Raw genomic sequence first — 25,090 nt, 5'->3', positions numbered from 1 at the left:
CAGTTTTGGTCGAGGGATGGTTTTTTAAGTAGTGGATGTATGACGGCATGCTTAAATGAGGAGGGAAAGATACCAGAAGAGAGAGAGGTTAAATATTTTAGTTAGGTGAGGGATGATAGCAGGGGAAAGGGGCTGGAGTAGATGTGACGGAAATGGGTCACTGGTGCAAGAGGTTGGCCGAGAAGATGCAAGGAGCCTGCTTACTTCTTCTGTGACTGGTTCAAAATCAGAGAGTGAGCTAGATGCAGTGGGGGAGGGAGGACAGTGCATGGTATGAGGTGATTGGGAGATAATTTCCTGTCAGATCTGGTCAATTTTTTCTTTGAAGTAATTGGCCAGATCGTCAGCTCGAAGCTCCGTGGTTGGGGTCTGTACTCTTGAGTTGAGTAGAGAATGAAAAGTGTCAAAGAGACGTTTAGGGTTATTGGACAGTGAGGTGATGAGGGTGTTGAAATAGGTTTGTTTTGAGAGGTGAAGGGCAGTGTTATATATTCGAAGCATAAACTTATAATGGATGAAATCTTCGGGTAGGTTGGATTTTCTCCACGGACGTTCGACGCACCTGGAGCACCGCTGCAGGAAACGTGTTTGCAGGGTGTGCCAGGGTTGTCGCCATCTGTGTTGTGGTGTTCCATTTATAGGAGGTGCAAATTCATCCAGGGCACTTTGAAGTGTTTCATTGTAATGCTTCAATGCAGAATCAGGACATGAGAGGGAGGAGATAGGGGCCAATGAAGACTGCAAGTTCTTCATAAGTTTCTGGGTGTTAATGGCCTGTATGTTTCTATAAATATGGACAGTGGGGGTGACCTGAGCAGCCAGGCAGTTCTTGATAGAGAATGAAAGAAGGTTGTGGTCAGAGAGCGGGAGAGGGGAGTTTGCAAAATCATCCACTGCACAAAGCCGAGAGAAGACCAAGTCGAGGGAGTTTCCGTCTTCATGCGTTGGAGAATTAGTAAGCTGCAAAAGACTTGGGTATACTAATAGATCACAGACTGCACATGAGTCAACAGTGAGATGTAGCAGGAAGAAAAAGGCAAACACAGTTCTAGGATGTATTAAGAGAAGCATAGAGTCTAGATCACGTGAAGTAATTCTCTCCCTCTACTACTCCTTGTTCAGGCCTCATCTGGAATACTGTGCCCTTTTCTGGGTGCCACATTTTAAAAAAGACATTGAAGAACTGGAGCAAGCTCAGAGAAGAGCTACCAGGATGGTGAGCGGACTGCAAAGGATTCCTTACGAGGAATGGTTAAAGGATCTGGGAATGTTTAGCTTTCAAAAAAGAAGGCTAAGAGGAGACATAGCAATGGGCTCTTTACTGCAGCCCCATAGATAGTGAAGGGAGTGGAAGCTAAGTATTTGCACCTCCTCTTCATTCAAAACTGGTTCACAGCTATGTTTCCAGATTCATAATCCCACTCTTAGGAGTGCTGTGCATCTAAAGACAAACCACCTGCTGTCAGTAAGATACCCCAATGTTATTGAGAGGGGACCTCCAAGTTTATGTTCACATGATGAGTTTTTGTTGAGTAGTCCGCTCATGATCATGTAGTCCGCTCATGATGTCTCTGAAGGTACAGAGATCCTGCAACATCAGAAACTCACAAAATACTGATAGTTGGAATCTAGCCTAACTGTCTAGGAAATAGCGCTTTACAGAAGGCAGAACGTACTTGGAAAGAAATCCAGTATCCAAATCAATGCACTATTTTCACATCACTTACCTCTGCCATGTTTCTTTGCGTATGCTGAAAAAAAAATTTTACACATAAAAATAAGTCATTATACAGATCCTAGGTCAATGCCTTCACCTACAATCTTCGCTTCATGATAACCATGAGGCAGAGGCTTTGGCCTAGCTTTTAGTGTGTTTCTAGAAAAAAACTTCTGCTCATTCTCTGCATAGACCTTTAACACAACGCACATATTGAGTCCTGTATTCCCAAGTGGAGAAGCCACTGCATTTACATTTGAGTTTCTGGGATGTACAGTTAGGTCCATATATATTTGGACAGAGACAACGTTTTTCTAATTTTGGTTCTAGACTTTACCACAAAGAATTTTAAACAAAACAGATTCAGTTGAAGTTCAGACTTTCAGCTTTCATTTGAGGGTATCCACATTAAAATTGGATGAAGGGTTTAGGAGTTCCAGCTCCTTAACATGTGCCACCCTGTTTTTAAAGGGACCAAAAGTAATTGGACAGATTAAATAATTGTAAATAAAATGTTCATTTCTAGTACTTGGTTGAAAACCCTTTGTTGGCAATGACTGCCTGAAGTCTTGAACTCATGGACATCACCAGACGCTGTTTCCTCCTTTTTGATGCTCTGCCAGGCCTTCACTGCGGTGGTTTTCAGTTGCTGTTTGTTTGTGGGCCTTTCTGTCTGAAGTTTAGTCTTTAATAAGTGAAATGCATGCTCAATTGGGTTGAGATCAGGTGACTGACTTGGCCATTCAATAATATTCCACTTCTTTGCTTTAATAAACTCCTGGGTTGCTTTGGCTTTATGTTTTGGGTCATTGTCCATCTGTAGTATGAAACGACGACCAATCAGTTTGGCTGCATTTGGCTGGATCTGAGCACACAGTATGGCTCTGAATACCTCAGAATTCATTCGGCTGCTTCTGTCCTGTGTCACATCATCAATAAACACTAGTGACCCAGTGCCACTGGCAGCCATGCATGCCCAAGCCATCACACTGCCTCCGCCGTGTTTTACAGATGATGTGGTATGCTTTGGATCATGAGCTGTACCACGGCTTTGCCATACTTTTCTCTTTCCATCATTCTGGTAGCGGTTGATCTTGGTTTCATCTGTCCAAAGAATGTTCTTCCAGAACTGTGCTGGCTTTTTTAGATGTTTTTTAGCAAAGTCCAGTCTAGCCTTTTGATTCTTGATGCTCATGAGTGGTTTGCACCGTGCAGTGAACCCTCTGTATTTACTTTCATACAGTCTTCTCTTTATGGTAGATTTGGATATTGATATGCCTACCTCCTGGAGAGTGTTGTTCACTTGGTTGGCTATTGTGAAGGGGTTTCTCTTCACCATTGCGATTATTCTGCAATCATCCACCACTGTTGTCTTCCGTGGGCGCCCAGGTCTTTTTGCATTGATGAGTTCACCAATGCTTTCTTTCTTTCTCAGGATGTACCAAACTGTAGATTTTGCCACTCCTAATGTTGTAGTAATTTCTCGGATGGGTTTTTTCTGTTTTTGCAGCTTAAGGATGGCTTGTTTCACCTGCATGGAGAGCTCCTTTGACTGCATGTTTCCTTCACAGAAAAACCTTCCAAATGCAAGCACCACACCTCAAATCAACTCCAGGCCTTTTATCTGCTTAATTGAGAATGACATAACGAAGGGATTGCCCACACCTGTCCATGAAATAGCCTTGGAGTCAATTGTCCAATTACTTTTGGTCCCTTTAAAAACATGGTGGCACATGTTAAGGAGCTGAAACTCCTATACCCTTCGTTCAATTTTAATGTGGATACCCTCAAATGAAAGCTGAAAGTCTGAACTTCTACTGCATCTGAATTGTTTTGTTTAATATTTATTGTGGTAATGTCTAGAACCAAAATTAGAAAAATGTTGTCTCTGTCCAAATATTTATGGACCTAACTGTAATTGATTTCACAGACATTAGTTTTGGCAGACAAGGCTAGAAGGCATTTTGAGGATCCAAAAGAAAATACCAGTCATGGATCATCATCTCGGGGTTGTACTAGACATAATGCAGTGCTATTTTTGCCTAAACTGAATTCACACAGCACATCTACAATGGTGCCATAACAGTGCCAGAGACATTAGTAATACCCATAATAGTACATAAATGATGCACCAAATAATACAAGAAAAACTGTGCAACCTATGTCTGACGGCAGCACATTGACGCCCAATAAAGCCCCACTGCTCACCTCTCCTCTTCTGTCTGATACAGATTGTATCATGTGGTCATGACGTTGTAAGGATTCCGGACTTTCCTTTGTGCCTGTCCGCCCTTTTCCAAGATGGAGTTTTGTATTTCGCCTTGTCATAGAACTTCCTGTCTGTTCTGATTATTTAAGTCTGGGCCATGTGTTCCTTTTTGCCTGAGTATTTTGTTGCTGTTGGCTCCTGAGCTCCTGCCTGACTACTGGTGGACTCACTGCTGCTGCTGCTCGTTACTCGGTGGTCTGCCTCTCCACGTTATCCCATCCTTTGTCTGCCCCCCTGAAAGGAGCAGAGAGCACATGACAGAAATGAATCCCCCCTCCCGTGCCCATATACCCATCACACATCCTCTATCCTATAGGCACATCTTCCCTCTTAAAGGGATCATTGGTATGGAAGTCAGAGCAAATCCATACATGGCTTTTGTTTTTACCTCAGGCCTCTCTTAAAGGGATCCCTGGTATGGAAGTTAGGACCGTTCCACTCAGCTCTGTGGTTCTGACCCCAGTGTCTCTTAAAGGGATCATTGGTATGGAAGTTAGGGCAAATCCACTCTGCGCTTTGGTACTGACCCCAGGCCTTTCTTAAAGGGATCTCTGGTATGAAAGTCAGGGCAAATCCATCCAGCGCTTTGGTTCTGACCCCAGGCTATTAGTGGTAGTAGTCCGGTAGCTCTGGCTGACGGGATGATGTGGGATCATTAGGGTGAGTAGTCCGGTGGCTCTGGCTGACGGGATGATGTGGGATATTAGTGGTAGTAGTCCCGTGGCTCTGGCTGATGGGATGATATGGGATATTAGTCGTAGTAGTCCAGTGGCTCTGGCTGACGGGATGATATTAGGGGGAGTAGTCTGGCGTCTGTGACGGGATGATGTGGGATATTAGTGATAGTTGTCTGGTGGCCCTGGCTGACAGGATGATGTGGGATATTAGGGGTAGTAGTCCGGTGGCTTTGACAGGAGGATGTGGGATATTAGGGGTAGTAGTCCGGTAGCTCTGGCTGACGGGACAATGTGGGATATTAGTGGTAGTAGTCCGGGTAGTCCGGTAACTCTGGCTGATGGGATGATGTGGGATATTGAGGTAGTAGTCCGGTGGCTCTGACGGGATCATGTGGGATATTAGGAGTAGTAGTCCAGTGGCTCTGGCTGACGGGTCGATGTGGGATATTAGGGGTAGTAGTCCGGTGGCTCTGGCTGACGGGACGATGTGGGATATTAGGGGTAGTAGTCCGGTGGCTCTGGCTGACGGAATGATGTGGGATATTAGTGGTAGTAGTCCGGTAGCTCTGGCTGACGGGATGATGTGGGATTATTAGGGTGAGTAGTCCGGTGGCTCTGGCTGACAGGATGATGTGGGATATTAGTGGTAGTAGTCCTGTGGCTCTGGCTGATGGGATGATGTGGGATATTAGTGGTAGTAGTTCCATGGCTCTGGCTGATGGGATGATGTGGGATATTAGTGGTAGTAGTCCAGTGGCTCTGGCTGATGGGATGATGTGAGATATTAGGGGTAGTAGTCCGGTGGCTTTGACAGGAAGATGTGGGATATTAGGGGGAGTAGTCTGGCGTCTGTGACGGGATGATGTGGGATATTAGTGATAGTTGTCTGGTGGCCCTGGCTGATGGGATGATGTGGGATATTAGGGGTAGTAGTCCGGTGGCTTTGATAGGAAGATGTGGGATATTAGGGGTGTTAGGAGTGGCGGAAGACACTAAATAAAAAATAAATAAAGTGCCTTCGCCACCCGGGGTCCACCGTGCGGTGGATGGAAAAACCGCTGCTAGAGAGGCAGATCACAAGGCGGTAATGTGCACAATGGTTAGACGGCACCCAGTGCACAAAAGCAAGCTCTGTTATACTCACAGAGCTGCAGGCAAAAAAGCTCAAAATAAACGCTGAGTCTGTTCAGAGTTCACAGACACACAGCGATATAGTCGCGGTATTCGCGGTCACAGGAGTATCCTTAAACAGCAGGACTACTCCGTCTAGACCTACCGTCAAATAAGGTGCGAAGCATCGCAACCGCGGACGCAGAGAAAGCTGCAACTGCAGTGCAGCAAGAAATGAGCCGCTGGCAAGGCGCTGCAATAACGCTGGCGCAATACAGACGCTAAGCTGCTGAGCAAGGTGGAGCATATGCGCGCTGGCGCTAGCGCTGCTACTGGCTGAACCCAAACACTCACACAATCATATTATCAGAGGGAAGGGGTTTCTTAATAAGTCAATCACCAGTCCAAGCATCCATCACCATACATACAGCAGCAAGTATGAAATACTAGCGCATGGCGGAACAGCCATACGCGCTTTTTATACCAAACGGGACCTTCTGGAAGTCTCCAAGGCTCCAGGAGGAGCCAATAGGATTAGACAAAGGACCTGAGCATGTGACTCCCGAACTCCAATGGGAGCTCGTCCCATGAGCATGCTCAGTGGAGGGAACATAGGACTTAGCCTCTGGAGAGAGTTGCCGCAAGGCACTCTCCTCTGCAATTTCCTCTACCGCAGATGAAATGCAGGAGACTGCAGCATGTAAGGGTCTAGATTTCATCATAGGGAAGGAAGAAATCAGACTCTTAACATTACCCCCCTCCTAGGGCCCCTTCCTCCCTGAGCCTTCCGAACCATCAACCTGGGCTCAAACTCACCCGAAGGCGAGCTTGATGTCCTGGTAGGTGTTACAGTAAACCGGGACACCTGGAAGGCATCAGTGGAAGAAAAGTCACCAGGTTTCAACAGAGACACCTGGGAGATGGCAGGAGCTGGCGATGCAACTGAATGCCGCCGCGAATCAGCGACCATCACCACTCTCCACTTAGGAAGGTTAACCTGGGCACATGAAGTGCAAGCTTGGATAAATTTTTTAATATCCTGAGCTCTATGAGGCCACCAATACGCTCCGGCCAAGAGCTTCGAGATTTGCATGTAACCTCGATGTTGAGGCGCATGGGAAGCATGCGCCCATGTGAGAACTTGAGCCCAAAGATGAGGAGGGACAAAAGTCTCGGTGACCGGTTCAGATTCTGACCATTGCGGGGAGCTGGCTTCTGGAGAAACCGCACATACATGGGGACAACCGCAAATGGATTCCTGATCAGAATCTGTGTTGAGATCGGTACGAGACACCTCCATGGGCTCAGGGGGTATAACCTCTGGCTCAGACAGCTCAGGAGGTACAAAAAATTTAGGAGCTGAGGCAGCTCTTCTCTTGGAGTGAGCCCTCTCCATACCACGCTCCGAAAAACGGAGGTCGATACGTGAGGAGACGGAAATTAGCTCTTCCAAACTAGTGGGGATCTCTCTAGTGGAGAGAGCATCCTTCACGTGCTCTGCTAGACCTCGCCAAAAAACGGGGATAAGCGCTCTGTTGGACCATTCCAACTCGGACGCCAGTGTCCGAAAACGGACGGCATACTGGCTAACCGAGAGCGACCCCTGAGTAAGGGCAAGCAGCTGCAGAGACGTATCGTGCGTGACCCGAGGACCGAGAAATACTTGCTTGATGGCTGTTAGCAAGTTGGCCGCAGTCCGAATCCCGAGGTCACCACGTTCCCATAGAGGCATAGCCCATTCCAGAGCCTTGCCAGACAGTAGGGAGATAATGAAGGCCACCTTAGCCCGCTCTGTAGGGAATTGCGCAGCCAGCAGCTCCAGGTGTATTGAGCACTGGCTGATGAAACCCCTGCAGGAGCGCCATCCCCAGAGAATTTTTCGGGCAACGGGAGGCGGGTAACTGTCGGCACAAGGGAGGACACGGACATACGCCCCACGGCATCTGTGAGTGCCTGAACAGCAGCATCTGTGGTCTGCGCAGCTGCGAGAGACCTCTCAAGGGTGGCCAAGCGAGCCTCGAGCTGTCGCACACACTGCACCAGTTGCTGCTGATCTGCCATCTCTAGTCAGACCCCATGCGCTAGTATTATGTTAGGAGTGGTGGAAGACACTAAATAAAAAATAAATAAATAAAGTGCCTTTGCCACCCGGGGTTCACCGTGCGGTGGATGGAAAAACCGCTGCTAGAGAGGCAGAGCACAAGGCGGTAATGTGCACAAGGGTTAGACGGCACCCAGTTCACAAAAGCAAGCTCTGTTATACTCACAGAGCTGCAGGCAAAAAAGCTCAAAATAAACGCTGAGTCTGTTCAGAGTTCACAGACACACAGCGATATAGTCGCGTTATTCGCGGTCACAGGAGTAGCCTTAAACAGCAGGACTACTCCGTCTAGACCTACCATCAAATAAGGTGCGAAGCGTCGCAACCGCGGACGCAGAGAAAGCTGTAACTGCAGCGCGGCAAGAACTGAGCCACTGGCAAGGCGCTGCAATAACGTTGGCGCAATACAGACACTAAGCTGCTGAGCAAGGTGGAGCATATGCGCGCTGGCGCTAGCGCTGCTACTGGCTGAACCCAAACACTCACACTATCGTATTATCAGAGGGAAGGGGTTTCTTAATAAGTCAATCACCAGTCCAAGCATCCATCACCATACATACAGCAGCAAGTATGTAATACTAGGGCATGGCGGAACAGCCATGCGCGCTTTTTATACCAAACGGGACCTTCCGGAAGTCTCCAAGGCTCCAGGAGGAGCCAATAGGATTAGACACAGGACCTGAGCATGTGACTCCCGAACTCCAATGGGAGCTCGTCCCATGAGCATGCTCAGTGGAGGGAACAGAGGACTTAGCCTCTGGAGAGAGTTGCCGCAAGGCACTCTCCTCTGCAATTTCCTCTACCGTAGATGAAACGCAGGAGACTGCAGCATGTAAGGGTCTAGATTTCATCATAGGGAAGGAAGAAATCAGACTCCTAACGAGTAGTAGTGCGGTGGCTCTGGATGACGGGATGATGTGGGATATTAGGGGTAGTAGTCCGGTAGCTCTGCCTGACGGGACAATGTGGGATATTAGGGGTAGTAGTCCGGTAGCTCTGGCTGACGGGATGATGTGGGATATTAGGGGTAGTAGTCCGGTAGCTCTGGCTGACGGGATGATGTGGGATAATAGAGGTAGTAGTCCGGTGGCTCTGACGGGATGATGTGGGATATTCAAGGTAGTAGTCGCGTGGCTCTGGCTGATGGGATGATGTGGGATATTAGTGGTAGTAGTCCAGTGGCTCTGGCTGATGGGATGATGTGGGATATTATGGGGAGTAGTCTGGTGTCTGTGAAAGGATGATGTGGGATATTAGTGATAGTTGTCCGGTGGCCCTGGCTGACGGGATGATGTGGGATATTAGGGGTAGTAGTCCGGTGGTTTTGACAGGAAGATGTGGGATATTAGGCGAGTAGTCTGGCGTCTGTGACGGGATGATGTGGGATATTAGTGATAGTTGTCTGGTGGCCCTGGCTGATGGGATGATGTGGGATATTAGGGGTAGTAGTCCGGTGGCTTTGACAGGAAGATGTGGGATATTAGGGGTAGTAGTCCGGTGGCTCTGGATGACGGGACAATGTGAGATATTAGGGGTAGTAGTCCGGTAGCTCTGGCTGACGGGACAATGTGGGATATTAGGGGTAGTAGTCCGGTAGCTCTGGCTGACGGGATGATGTGAGATAATAGAGTTAGTAGTCCGGTGGCTCTGACGGGATGATGTGGGATATTAGGGGTAGTTGTCCGGTGGCTCTGGCTGACGGGATGATGTGGGATATTAGGGGTAGTAGTCCGGTGGCTCTGGCTGACGGGATGATGTGGGATATTAGGGGTAGTAGTCCGGTGGCTCTGGCTGACGGGACGATGTGGGATATTAGGGGTAGTAGTCCGGTGGCTCGGGCTGACGGGATGATGTGGGATATTATAGTGATTGTGGCTATGCATAGTGGGCGGGGCTATACACTCAGCTATATATATATATATATAGATAGATATATAATCATTATAATTTGTTATAACTAACCGTAGTTAGTTACTATGCCCGGGCAGCGCCGGGCTGTTCAGCTAGTTCATAATATAGCTGAAGTTTCTTATTAAACGTGGTGTGCTTACTCTCATACTTATGGCTGGACTCCCACATTTAGTGCCTTGTGCACACCTGCGTCATATTACTGTTGGACTGGTTCTATATTGTGCTGTGTTTTCGTTACTATTGCAGAAAGTGCCCTTAGTTTTTTTTCTCTTGTTAATATACTCATTTGTATTTGTATCAACTTTGGTCTCAATTTCATTTTATCCCACGCAATCAGATTCCGTAGTACCCATATAATTGTTACAGATGTCTGTCAGGTAAACCGCCGAGTGTTTCAGGCAGGAGATACTTAAAGAAAGGGACTCTGTCAGGTGATTTTTATGTACAAGTGCTTCTCACAAAATTAGAATATCATCAAAAAGTGAATATATTTCAGTTTTTCAATGTAAAAAGTGAAACTCATATTATATAGTCATTACAAACAGAGTGATCTATTTCAAGTGTTTATTTCTGTTAATGTTGATGATTATGGCTTACAGCCAATGATAACCCAAAAGTCATTATCTCTGTAAATTAGAATAATTAACAAAAAACACCTGCAAAGGCTTCCTAAGCATTTACAGTGGGTACAGAAAGTATTCAGACCCCTTTAAATTTTTCATTCTTTGTTTCATTGCAGCCATTTGGTAAATTCAAAAAAGTTAATTTTTTTTCTCAGTGTACACTCTGCACCTCATCTCGACTGAAAGAAAAACAGAAATGTAGAAATTTTTGCAAATGTTGCAAATTTATTAAAAAAGAAAAACTGAAATGTCACATGGTCATAAGTATTCAGACCCTTTGCTCAGTATTGAGTAGAAGCACCCTTCTGAGCTAGTACAGCCATGAGTCTTCTTGGGAATGATGCAACAAGTTTTTCACACCTGGATTTGGGGATCCTCTGCCATTCTTCCTTGCAGATTCTCTCCAGTTCCGTCAGGTTGGATGGTGAATGTTGGTGGACAGCCATTTTCCGGTCTCTCCAGAGATGCTCAATTGGGTTTAGGTCAGGACTCTGTTTGGGCCAGTCAAGAATGGTCACAGTTGTTCTGAAGCCACTCCTTTGTTATTTTAGCTGTGTGCTTAGGGTCATTGTCTTGTTGGAAGGTGAACCTTCGGCCAAGTCTGAGGTCCAGAGCACTCTGGAAGAGGTTTTCATCCAGGATATCTCTGTACTTGGCTAAATTCATGTTTCCTTCAATTGCAACCAGTCATCCTGTCCCTGTAACTGAAAAACACCCCCATGTAGCACGATGCTGCCGCCACCATGTTTCCCTGTTGTGATTGTATTGGGCAGATTATGAGCAATTACTTGTTTTTCTACACATATATCGCTTAGAATTATCACCAAAAAGTTCTATCTTTGCCTCATCAGACCAGAGAATCTTATTTCTCATATTCTGGGTGTCCTTCATGTGTTTTTTTAGCAAACTCTATGCGGGCTTTCATATATCTGGCACTGGCAGTGATCGTTGACTTTGTGGAACTTTCTCCCATCTCCCTACTGCATCTGTGAAGCTCAGCCAAAGCGATCTTGGGGTTCTTCTTTACCTCTCTCACCAAGGCTCTTCTCCCACGATTGCTCAGTTTGGCTGGACGGCCAGGTCTAGGAACACTTCTGACGGTCCCAAACTTCTTCCATTTAAGGATTATGGAGGCCACTGTGCTATTTGGAACCTTGAGTACTGCAGAAATTCTTTTGTAACCTTGGCCAGATCTGTGCCTTGCAACAATTCTGTCTCTGAGCTCTTTGGGCAGTTCCTTTGACCTCATGATTCTCATTTGGTCTGACATGCACTGTGAGCTGTGAGGTCTTATATAGACAGGTGTGCGCCTTTACAAATGGAGTCATGTCAGTTTAATTAAACACAGCTCTACTCCAGTGAAGGAGTAGAACCGTCTCAAGGAGGATCACAAGGAAATAGACAGCATGTGACTTAAATATGAGTGTCTGAGCAAAGGGTCTGAATACTTATGACCATGTGATATTTCAGTTTTTCTTTTTTAATAAATTTGCAAAAATTTCTACATTTCTGATTTTTTTCAGTCAAGATGGGGTGCAGAGTGTACATTAATGAGAAAAAAAATGAACTTTTTTGAATTTACCAAATGGCTGCAATGAAACAAAGAGTGAAAAAATTTAAAGGGGTCTGAATACTTTCCGTATCCACTGTAAAAAGACTTCCATAACACCTCAACAGTGCCACAGGCTGATCGCCTCCATGCCACGCCGCATTAATGTAGTAATTGATGCAAAAGGAGCCCCGACCAGGTATTGAGTGCACTTACTGAACATACGTTTCAGTAGGCCAACATTTCAGATTTTAATATAATTTTTCAAGCTGGTGTTATAAAGTATTCTAATTTACTGAGATAATGACTTTTGGATTTTCATTGGCTGCAAGCCATATTCATCACTATTAACAGAAATAAACACTTGAAAGATATCACTCTGTAATGACTCTATATAATATATGAGTTTCACTTTTTGTATTGAAGAACTGAAATAAATTAACTTTTTGATGACATTCTAATTTTGTGAGAAGCCCCTGTAGTATACTAATGGTATCCTGAAATAGGGCTTGGGCAGCCCTTTCAGAATACGTAACTTTTATTTCTCCACGTGGCCCCGTTGTGTTCATGTAAGCCCCAGAAAAATGTATTGTCTCACGCCGGAAATCAAGGGTATGTAAATAACAAATGAATGTTCCCCCTCCCATAATCCCGCCCACATCTCCTGGCCGGCATCACTGATTGGGTGCAGTCAGACTGCTTTTTGTTACCCACCTGTGGAACGCATCCCATTCCTCAAACTGGCCGTCTGCTCTTCTGACCTGAGCATGACAGCATGTATTTCTATGCAACTGTCACTCTCAGTGCCGCCAGTGCAGAGGGGTGTGTGCGATTATGGGCGGGGGAAGGGGTGAATATTCATTTTCATTTTACATAGACTTGACTTGCCAGAGCGAAACAATAAATGTGTCCAGTGCTTACAGGAACACATCGTGGCCACGTAGAGGAATAAAAGTTAAAAATCCTGAAAGGGCTGTTCAAACCCTATTTCAGAATACTATTAGTATATTACTTAAAAATCAATTGACAGATTCCCTTTAAGGAAACTGGTGTTTTTTTCCTGTATTGTGGTTTCTGTAGATTCTTCAGACATTTCCTAAGAGTTTTTTTGGATTTTTTTTGCTGCAAGCATTTTTTTTTGAGGACTTTCCCATGGTATTTGTGACTTCTTTTCCTGTTTTCCTGTGGTTTGTTTTTTTTACTCCATTGAATAAGTTTTTTTTTTTTGTTTTTTTTTAAACCAGGACTCATTTTGTGCAGAATGAGTTTTAATTTTGAATAATCTAATAGGCTTTATCATATAATGTACTGAAAAGCGAGAAACAACTTGTAGATGGGAATGAAATAACTATTTAATTGTTATTCCGCCATTGTTTTTAGGGATTTACTTTTACTACAACAGCCTTAAGAAAGAGGGGGATAACAACACAACTCAAACATGTCATGAAAATACATTGTTGCATTAGTATTAAATATGCTATGTATAAACATACAAAAAATATAAGAGAAAGGCAGACTCCCCAGATCAGACAACCCAGTACAGAATATTTACACAGAAAATGTAACCCTCCTATGCAGATCTAGAAAATTGTAGAAATTGAAGAAATATACAGTCATATGTAAAAGTTTGGGCACCCCTATTAATGTTAACCTTTTTTCTTTATAACAATTTTGGTTTTTCCAACAGCTATTTCAGTTTCATATATCTAATAACTGATGGACTCAGTTATATTTCTGGATTCAAATGAGGTTTATTGTACTAACAGAAAATGTGCAATCTGCATTTTAATAAAATTTGACCGGTGCAAAAGTATGGGCACCTCAACATAAAAGTGACATTAATATTTCGTAGATCCTCCTTTTGCAAAAATAACAGCCTCTAGTTGCTTGCTGTAGCTATTAATGAGTTCCTGGATCCTGGATGAAGGTAATTGTGACCATTCCTGTTTACAAAACAATTCCAGTTCAGTTAAGTTTGATGGTCGCCGAGCATGGACAGCCCGCTTCAAATCATCCCACAGATGTTCAATGATATTCAGGTCTGGGGACTGGGATGGCCATTCCAGAACATTGTAATTGTTCCTCTGCATGAATGCCTGAGTAGATTTGGAGCGGTGTTTTGGATCATTGTCTTGCTGAAATATCCATCCCCTGCGTAACTTCAACTTCGTCACTGATTCTTGCACATTATTGTCAAGAAACTGCTGATACTGAGTTGAATCCATGCGACCCTCAACTTTAACAAGATTCCCAGCGCCGGCATTGGCCACACAGCCCCAAAGCATGATGGAACCTCCACCAAATTTTACTGTGGGTAGCAAGTGTTTTTCTTGGACTGCTGTGTTTTTTAGCCTCCATGCATAACTCCTTTTTGTATGACCAAACAACTCAATCTTTGTTTCATCAGTCCACAGGACCTTCTTCCAAAATGTAACTGGCTTGTCCAAATGTGCTTTTGCATACCTCAGGCGACTCTGGTTGTGGCGTGCTTGCAGAAACGGCTTCTTTCGCATCACTCTCCCATACAGCTTCTCCTTGTGCAAAGTGCGCTGTATTGTTGACCGATGCACATTGACACCATCTGCAGCAAGATGATGCTGCAGGTCTTTGGAGGTGGTCTGTGGATTGTCCTTGACTGTTCTCGCCATTCTTCTTCCCTGCCTTTCTGATTTTTTTTCTTGGCCTGCCACTTCTGGGCTTAACAAGAACTGTACCTGTGTTCTTCCATTTCCTTACTATGTTCCTCACAGTGGAAACAGGTTAAATCTCAGAGACAACTTTTTGTATCCTTCCCCTGAAAAGCTATGTTGAATAATCTTTGTTTTCAGATCATTTGAGAGTTGTTTTGAGGAGCCCATGATGCCACTCTTCATAGGAGAATCAAATAGGAGAACTACTTGCAAGTGGCCACCTTAAATACCTTTTCTCATGATTTGATACACCTGGCTATGAAGTTCAAAGCTCAATGAGGTTACAAAACCATTTTAGTGCTTCAGGAAGTCAGTAAAAAGTAGTTAGGAGTGTTCAAATCAAGAAAATGATAAGGGTGCCCATACTTTTGCTCCGGTCAAATTTTGTTTAAATGCAGATTGCACATTTTCTGTTAGTACAATAAACCTCATTTGATTCCAGAAATATAACTGAGTCCATCAGTTATTATATATATGAAACTGAAATAGCTGTTGCAAAAAACAAAATTGTTATAAAGAATAAAGGTTAACGTTAATAGGGGTGCCCAAACTTTTACATATGACTGTATAAGCACTGTTAAAAACAAAATGCATGGTGGAGAATGGGCTCTGCCAGTAAGAACCCTGGTATTCATTGGTAAAAACATTATTAAGACAACATGTTTCACAGTTGGTCCAAGTACCTGACGAAGGAGTAAGACCAACTCTGAAGAGCATTGTCTGAATAATGTCTGATTCTTTTACCGTTGACTACAAGCATCCTTTATGACAACACCCATTATTCACCATGCATTTTGTTTTTAACACTGCTTGTATACATTGGTTTCCTGCATGCTCAGCAACAGGCTGGACTTCATAGGAGACCATGATATTGACTATATATTGCAATAGTAAGCAAAGTATGTAATAGTGTAGTATTACTGTATATAGTACAAATAATCAAAGAATTGCATGTTCTAGGCCCTGACCGAGAGTGCACACTAGTTATAAGTCTTGCAAAATCACCAGCCCCCACCAGAGCAGCTTTTCTAATTATGGATTTCAAATGTCCTTTTATCTCTGTAGCTGTGCTACTCACCAGAACTGTAAATCAAGAAGGAGTGTCTGCTTTGCCATAAACCAAGGAGAAGGATACTGCATAGCTATAAGCTACTCAAGACATAACTTAAGAATTCCTGTTAAGGGGTTAATAGTAATGTAAGTATTTACTAAAACCTACTTGCCAAGAGTGGTGACTTGTCCACTGTAAATAAGGGTAAGTTCACGCTTGGCGTTTTTGCTGCATTTTTTTGCTGCATTTTTTATGCTAACTTTCAGCTGCTTTTAACAGCAACAGCAAAGCTTAAGAAATTTCAGAAATCTCATGCACACACACTGGGTTTTTTGTCATCAGGATTTTGTGCTTTGCAGCGTTTTTTTGACATAGAACCTGTCACTTCTTTCCGCGTTTTTTCAGTGTTTTTCACCCATTGACTTGAATGGATGGTGAAAAAACGCTGCAAATACGCAGGTTGATTTTAATTTGCAGTGTATTTGCTACAGAAAAGTCAAGGACAGCCGGGTGTGACCTCACAGCTCCACTACATCTAGATGGCAGGCTGCATGATGTGTCCATACAGCATGTCATCCAGCAGAGTGGACCCGAACCCCATTCACTTGAAAGGGGAGCCCAACAATACAGTGTTTCACACGCTGTCATATGCATGACTGCACGGCAAACACCACTTCTGATCGGCGTTGAAATCATCCCTGCCGGTGAGAGAGCCGCAGTTCCTCCGATGTCAAAACACAGCGTGAGTGCTCAGTTGTGATCGGAGGTATAAAGTTTACCTCTGGTCACTGGTGTCAGCTGATGGGACGACTGCTCCCATCATTCGACACCTGCTGCCGCTAATAACAGTGAGAGCAGGAGTGGATGGTTGGAGTATTAATCAGCCGCTCCTGCGCTGTAAATAATTTAAAAAAAAAACCTGTGTGGGTTCCCCCCTATTTTTGATAACAAGCCATGCAAAACTCACAGCTGAGAGGTGCAACCCTCAGCTGTCAGCTTCAGCAAGGCTAGTTATCAAGAATAAAAGGGGTCCCCACGCTGTTTTTTTAAATTATTTAAATAATTTAAAAAAGACCTCATGGGGTCCCCTCCCATTTTTGACAACCAGCCTTGCTAAAGCAGACAGCTGAGGGCTGGTATTCTCAGGCTGGTAAGGGGCCATGGATATTGCCCCCCCAGCCTAAAAATAGCAGCCCGCAGCTGCCCAGAAAAGGCATATCTATTAGATGTGCCAATTCTGGCACTTTGCCTGGCTCTTCCCACTTGCCCTGTAGTAGTGGCAAGTGGGGATCTTATTTGTGGGGTTGTGGTCACCTTTGCATTGTCTGGTGACATCAAGCCCACGGCTTAGTAATGGAGAAGCATCTGTAAGACACCTATCCATTACTAATCCTATAGTTACAGGGTAAATAAAGACACAGCCAAAATAAAATATTTTACCAGAAATAAAACAAAACACATCTGTTTCCATTTTAATTTAAAAATAACAAACACAGTAATGCTCACCTAATGCTTATTCCACCGAAGCCCTCATTTCCTGTAATAAAACAAAAAAAAAAAAAAAAAATATCCCTCACTTGTCAGTTGGTCTGTCCCACGACGTAATCCATGTCTGGGGGATAATTAGTTTTCAACCTGGACATTGCCAAGATGCGACCATCCAGACTGAGAACCACTGGTGAATGAGCTGCTGGGAGCGCAGCATCAGTGACTGGTGATGACATCATCGAGGTTACCTTTGGTCACTGAGACTCCGTTCCCAGCTGGACTGAACAGCAGTGACCTCGGTGAGATCCCCACTAGTACCGTGAGAAAGTTGCACGCTGCAGAGGCGACTTCACCGGGAGAATTTCACTACGGTGAATTTCAACATGCGTTTTTGCCACAGTTGCTTTCCTGCCAAGAAATCAGGTTTTGCTGTTGGAAAAAAAGCGCAGCAAAAACTCCCAGTGTAAACTTACTCTTAGGGTGTTCATAGTACAGAGCTTTTTGTAGCCCTATGAAGGGCTCAGGTATGGGAGTAAGTTTCTAATATCTAGATGTATCAATAGCTTGACATGCCATGTTAATTACATTTCCACATAATTAACTCAGCTGTTGAAGTAGTATTATATTTAGGTAGAATTTATTTTCTTTAACCTACCTATAACGTAGTTACCTGAAAAGATAAGGAAAGTGATTAACAATAAATTATATGTCTAACAATTTATTCTAAATTGTGAACATCTACACAAAATGAGCAAACTATTAGGGCACCTCCACATTACATCTAAAGGAGATTCTATGACACCCCTTCTACATCCATAGGTATCAATATAGAGTGGGTCCTTCATTGCAGCTTCCACTATTCTTGGAAGACAGTTCAAAAATCTTGTAGGCTATCTGTGGGAATTTATGCCCATTCATCCAAAATAACATTTGAGAGGTCAGTCACTTATGTTGGAGGGAGAACCTCACTCACAATATCCGTTCTAATTCGTCCCAAAGGTACTGGATGGGATTGAAGTCAGGGCTCTTTGCAGTCGGTCAAGCGCGCAAACCCCAAACTCACCCAGTCATGACTTTCTGGATCTTGCTTTGTGAAATGGGACACAGTGATGGTGAAACAGAAAAGGGCCATCCCCAAACTGTTCCCACAAAGTTGGAAGCTACAATTGTACAAAATGTCTTAGTAGCTGAAACACTAAGATTTCCCTTCACTGGAACTAAGGGCCTAGACCAACCCCTAAAAAAACACCCCCCATAGCATTTTCCCTCCTCCACCAAACTTTCTCAGCTGGAGCTATGCAATCAGATAGGTAACGTTTACTTGTCATTAGCTTATGTGTGCAGACCACATTTCCACTGCTCCAGAGTGCCCTGGTGGTAGTGTGATTTACATCACTCCATCCGATACTTGTCACTGTGCTTGGTAATATAAGGCTTGCATACAGCTTCTAAGCCATGAAGTTCCTGTCTCACAAATTTGGTGTGATGTTAGTGACAGAGGAGGTTTGGACTCTGAAGTAATTCGGTTATCTGAACATTGGTGACTTTTATGCCTCAGTACTCGACGACCCCCCGCTATAACTTTACGTGGTCTCCCCTTCATGACTGAGTTTCTGTGGTTTCTAAACTCTTCCATATTTTAGTTATAGAGTTAATTGTGGAATATTTAAGAGGGAACACATTTCATGAACTGACTTGTTACATCGGTGATTCCTATTACAGGACCATGCTTGAATTCACACAATTTATGGATTCACACTGTATATCCATATGTCTGATATAGGACCCATAATATACCCATATGCCTCATGCTAGGCATATAAAATAAATCTATATAATGCTGATTTCATGCAGATTGAGTTGTAGACAACCCAAGAGATAAAAGATCATTCCATTTTCGATCAGATGTCATATTCCAAAGACGTTTTCCTCTAAATCATTGCATGTTAGTGAATACGACTTCCGGGCTTATCAGTAGTTGGCAGCTGCTCCAAATCCTGATTTACTTATTTATCACAAAATTTAAATTTAGGTGTATATTCGCTTTATTTTTATTAATCTACTCAGACATAAACATTTTACTGATCTTGGACCTCAATAAAGAGCCTCATTTTCTACCAATGTTCCTACAATTTTTCGTTAGTTTGTTTTTATTTTGTACACAACTGAACAAGATGAAGTCCGGTCTGCACCTGATCTTTGGCTTCCTCTTCATGTTAAGCTTGCCCGAACGAGGAGACATTGACGCCAGCGCTGATTGGATGACAGCATCACGTGTCGCAACGCCGCATCACAGCCCGGGGAGAGCGAGTGCCGACACAGTGGAAACGGCGCCGACATGGGAGTTGAGTATAGGCTTCATTTATTTTATTGGGGCCGAACATTTAGTTTAAGATGGGGTTATCCTAATAGTGGACAACCCCTTTAACCCCTTTCCGACATCAAGCGCACATTGACGCTAATGTCGGACTCCCTCCCTTTGATGTGAGCTCCCTTTTGAACAGCTGACATGTGCCCGCAATAGCCGCGAGTGGAATCGCGATCCACCTGCGGCTATTAACTAGTTAAATGCCACTGTGAAACAATGACAGCGCCGTTTAAATGGCGCTTCCGGCAATCGTGCTAGAAATACGCACACTGGTGACCTGCGTCACATGAACGCAGGTCACCGGTGTGTCGACATGACAACCTGAGGTCTCCTGGAGACCTCTATGGTTGTCAGTGCCGGCTTGCTGTGAGCGCCACCCAGTGGTTAGCGCTCATAGCAAGTCAGTAATTCAGCTACGTAGAGGTGAACTGATCATCACCTCTATGTAGCAAAGCCGATCGAGTTGTGGCAGCTTCTAGTCTCCCATGGAGACTATTGAAGCATGCCAAAATTAAAACGAAAATTATTTTAAAAATGTAAAAAAAAATAAAAGTTCAAATCACCCCACTTTAACCCCATTCAAAATAAAACAATAAAAAAAATCAAACATACACATATTTGGTATCGCTGCTTTCAGAATCGCCTGATCAATAAAAAAAAAGGATTAACCTGATCGCTAAACGGCGTAGTGAGAAAAAAATCAAAATGCCAGAATTACAATTGTTTGGTTGCCACGACATTGCATTAAAATGCAATAACGGCGATCAAAAGATTATATCTGCACCAAAATGGTATCATTAAAAATGTCAGCTCGGCACGTAAAAAAATAAGCCCTCACCGGCCCCAGATCACGAAAAAAGGAGACGCTACGGGTATCAGAAAATGGCACAATTATTTTTTTTGGAATTTTTTTCACCATTTAGATAAAAAGAACCTACACATGTTTGGTGTCTATGAACTCGTAATGACCAGGAGAATCATAATGGCAGGTCAGTTTTAGCATTTAGTGAACCTAGCAAAAACCCAAACAAAAAAAAGGGTGTGAATTGCACTTTTTTTTTGCAGTTTCACCTCACTTGGAATTTTTTTCCCGTTTTCTAGTGCATGACATGGTAAAACCAATGGTGTCGTTCAAAAGTACAACTCGTCCAGCAAAAAACAAGCCGTCACACGGCCATATTGAAGGAAAATTAAAAAGTTATGGGTCTGGGAAGAAGGGGAGCAAAAAACGAAAACCCAAAACTGAAAAAGCTCTGGAGGTTAATGGGTTAAATGCAAGAGAACGACTTTTTCATTTCTTCAGATATAATGGGAATATTATGGTAAAATGTCAGGGTAATCCACATTTTTATGACATTCCTCAACAATTTACTGTTTGAATTGCAATGAAATTTGCTTTTGCCTTTACCATCCATTGTAAGATTGAATTTAGAGTGTCACTATCAAATAAAATAATGGGATGCATTAAAAGAGGCATAGATGCTCATGAGGAGAACATAATTTTACCTCTATATAAGTCACTAGTGCGACCACACTTAGAATACTGTGTACAGTTCTGGTCTCGGTGTATGAGAAAGACATAGCTGAACTGGAGCGGGTGCAGAGAAGAGCGACCAAGGTTATTAGGGAACTGGGGGGTCTGCAATACCAAGACAGGTTATTACACTTGGGGTTATTTAGTTTGGAGAATCGAAGGCTTAGGGGTGATCTTATTACAATGTATAAATATATGTGGGGACAATACAAAGACCTTTCTAATGATCTTTTTACTTTTAGACCTGTGACGGGGACAAGGGGGCATCCTCTACGTCTGGAGGAAAGAAGGTTTAAGCATACTCACAGACGCGGATTCTTTACTGTAAGAGCAGTGAGACTATGGAACTCTCTGCCATATGATGTTGTAATGAGTGATTCACTACTAAAATTTCAGAAGGGACTGGATGCCTTTCTTGAAAAGTATAATATTACAGGGTATATATACTAGTCTCCTTAATATTGCGTTGATCCAGGGAGCTAGTCTGATTGCCGTATGTGGAGTCGGGAAGGAATTTTTTTCCCCAATGTGAAGCTTACTGTTGCCACATGGGGTTTTTTTGCCTTCCTCTGGATCAACATGTTAGGGCAAGTTAGGATAGGATATGGGTTGAACTAGATGGACTTAAAGTCTCCCTTCAACCTTAATAACTATGTTACTATGTTACTCTGTATTGTATTCACCTATATTTACAGGTATTTGTCCCAAAATTGCTGATTCTGCAAAAAAAAAAGTCAATGGTTAATTACAGGACAAGATACAATTTGAAGTAAATTTACCAGGCACTAAATTGATAAAAGGGATGTCCAGGACTATATTATTTTTTTACTGTGGTCCTAAGAAGAAGATAATAACTGCCTGCCTGTTCTGCCAAGCAAAGATTTCTACCAGCACAGAGTGATCACCAGTAGCTCCTGTCAGCGATTCTGCGGCTTCTGCTGACATCACATTTACAGAACTGCAGTTTCTCTTCCACTCTGCTCTGTTCACAGGGCATGACTGCCGATGACATGCTGATTGACAAGCTGGCTACCAGCTGCCTAACTGTGGGAAGCCGACTGTCAATCAGCATAACATTGCCTGTTATGCCCTGTTGACATAGAAGCCCTGAAGAAAAATAGGAAGAATAGCTGCTTTGTTGACGTGAAGCAGCAGAATCACCGACAGGAGCTGTCAGTTGACGCTCTGTGCCGAAGCTGAATGTTCGTTTTTTGGCTCATGGCAAAAAAATAATTTTAGTCTTGTTCTGAACACCCCTTTTAATCTTTTGGTATAAATGTGTTTGTTATATGCTAAAAAATATCTACAGCTGTTGGCTGAAGTGAAGTCTAAGAGTATGTCATTGTTACACCCGGTCCCCGTCCTGGCGCTGCGTCCAGGTCTGCCGCTGTTACACCTGGCCCACGTCCTGGCGCTGCGTTCAGGCTTGCCGCTGCTCTCCGTTCTGGGCACTCACCTCGAGCCTCACATAGGCAGCAGCCGGCCTCCTCTTGATCTCATGCTGCTGCTCAGCGTTCTGTCCTCCCTCCGGCCTCCTCCTCCTGGCGTCCTGTGAGGAGATCTGTAGCTAAGACTATTACGGCACGCCTGCCGGCTCTCTTGCCTTCTTAAAGGGGTGGCGCGCATTATTCGAAAAATACAATTAACCAATGGCAGGTCACTGGCTGCTATTTCTGGCCTCTCCTCCATAGGGAGAGCGCCGGAGCAACGATCATCTATCATTGCTACATCCGGTTCTCATACTAACCTGTCTGCGCTGCATCTGCAGTCTCTGTGCATTGTCTAATGCTCTCTGTTTCCACAGCATATCAGTATCCTGTGTTACCTGGTTATATCAGCAACCATCTGGGCCTAAGCCATCCCGTTCCGCCTACAGCCATCCGAGTCCAAGGACTGTGTGAAGGTCACTGGAACCGACTCCTTACCAACTAACCGGATCCAGGACCCAGCGCATTACGGACTCTGCTGTAACTTTTGTTATCCCTTTTGGTCCCACTTGGACAGATGCCATGTGTTCTGGGTCTAACTGGAGGTAGCACCTGTGTCCTCCGGGTATTCCATTCTGACCCTGCCTGAGGGGCTTTACTACGGGTACCCGGGGCTCACTAGTCACGCCCCCTTCGGAGCCCCCTGGACCGTGGTCCCGAGGTTCCACTTAAAAAATAAAAACGAATGTGAACTCCACCATCTCTGCCTCCGCTTCCATTCGTTACATCATCATCATGTGCTCTTCAGGCATTTTTTGAGTTGGTCCACTACAAAGAATGTCTAAAAAGGTGCTCAAAAATGCTTGAAAGACTCTTCATATTTGAAAAATGACTTGCTCTGCATATATTCAGGGTTTTGATTGTTTTGATATTTTACAAATTCAGGTTTCCAAAAACATTAAACTGTTAAAAGAAGTGACTGGTCCATTGTTCATGCATTTTCTGTTATGAAGTTGCTCTGTAGTTTTTCTTAAAAGTCAGTAGAAAGTTAAAAAAAAACAAAAAAAAAACAAATTGGAAGACACTTAGACTTAGTTTTGAGTGTTTTGTAGGCATCTTTGAAGAATTTTCGTTGGATTTCAAAAAGCATCATTAAATCACCCAAAAAAAAATGACAAAAAATGCTCAGAAAAAGAAAAATAATAACAAAATGTTTCAGAAAATGTTAACACAAATGTGTTTCCTGAAACAGTTTACTGTTTTTTACAACCTGAAATAAACAGTATTTGCACGTACCCTATGAGGTGTTTTTTCCTTACTGACGTTGGCAATATGTTTGTAATGTATTTTGTATCTACAGTGGCTTGAAAAAGTATTCATACCCTGTGAACTTTTCCACAATTTTTCACGTTGCGCCTACAAAAATTAATGTATTCTATTAGGATTTTATGTGATATCCCAAGCAAGTATTTGTGAAGTGTAAATAAAATGTTACTTGTTTTCTAAATACTTTAACAATATACCATATTTTGCGGACTATAAGATGCTCCAGACCATAAGACGCACCCCAAATTTGGGGATGGAAGATAGGAAAATATATATTTTTTTAAATAAAATCGCGGTGTTTCTTATAGTTTGTTTTAAAGGTAGCTTACTGGGGGGGCAGCGTCAGTGCAGCGGGGTAACAGGAGGCAGGGTCACTTCTTCAGGAGTCGGCGGCGGCAGAAATGGGATGATGCTGCGGGCGCTGGGTTCTCATAAGAGGTCGGCGCCGTTAAGCGGAGTCTCCTTTCCAAATGATTTCCGTGCGGTGGGCTTAAAGAAAATCGCCAATGGAGGCAGAGCATGCTCATATTGAGCTCTCAGAAAATTATATCTCGTCTCCTGAGATCTCAGTCTGCGCATGCGCCAAATCCAGTGGCCATTTTCCCAAAGCCCACCGCAGGGAAATCATTGGGAAAGGGAACTCCGCTCATTGGCACCGACATCTTAGTGCCCAGGGCCCGTAGCATCACCCCACTCTTGCCACTGCCGGCCTGAAGCAGCAATTCCGCCTGCTGTGACTCCGCTCCACCCCAGCCGTCCCACCCCCTAATAAGCTCACTTCAGATTATAAGACGCACACCCATTTTCCTCCCAACATTTGGAGGAAAAAAAGTGTGTCTTGTAATCTGAAAAATACGGTAGATTTGAAAATTGTGACGTGCATTTGTATTCAGCTCACTGCAGTCTGATATCCCTAAATAAAATCCTGAGTGACGAATTGCCCCGAAAAGTCATATAACACTGTCCTACAGCTAAATTGGCTCAGAGACAAAACAGTTGAACTTAACTAATTTTGTTTTGCTAAAAACAAATACGATGTTTAAATTTGCTGATTGGCTCTCATTTTCAAGATCCAGTACAGGTTGTAATTTCTTATGACACCTTTCATGCAGGCTTATAGAAAAATTGTCTTTACTATTTCATCATTATTATTGCATAGTTAGTAACTAGTCTATTACATCATCTAATTAGTTTATTGAGTATTCTATCATCTTAGGGTGACGAATCAAAAAACGCCAACTCATCTCCG

At 43.6% G+C, this 25,090-nt stretch overlaps 1 long non-coding RNA gene across 1 annotated transcript in view; it reads left to right on the top strand.

Annotated features, from left to right (window-relative positions):
* LOC141097119 (uncharacterized) overlaps nt 1–24,006 on the top strand; it is a 54,175-nt gene extending 30,169 nt beyond the window's left edge. The window contains exons 3-6 of the long non-coding RNA XR_012233852.1: nt 15,713–15,844; nt 19,408–19,530; nt 21,331–21,412; nt 22,893–24,006. This is a non-coding gene — a long non-coding RNA (uncharacterized lncRNA). The remainder of the gene's footprint in view (nt 1–15,712; nt 15,845–19,407; nt 19,531–21,330; nt 21,413–22,892) is intronic.
* Nucleotides 24,007–25,090: the final 1,084 nt, after the last annotated feature.

The sequence above is a fragment of the Dendrobates tinctorius genome, unplaced genomic scaffold, assembly GCF_039654945.1.
Source record: "Dendrobates tinctorius isolate UK_male_01 unplaced genomic scaffold, ASM3965494v1 ptg000083l, whole genome shotgun sequence".
Classification (NCBI taxonomy): domain Eukaryota; kingdom Metazoa; phylum Chordata; class Amphibia; order Anura; family Dendrobatidae; genus Dendrobates; species Dendrobates tinctorius.
The sequence above is the reverse complement of the archived record's forward strand: the minus strand, read 5'-3'. Positions and strand labels throughout refer to the sequence as shown.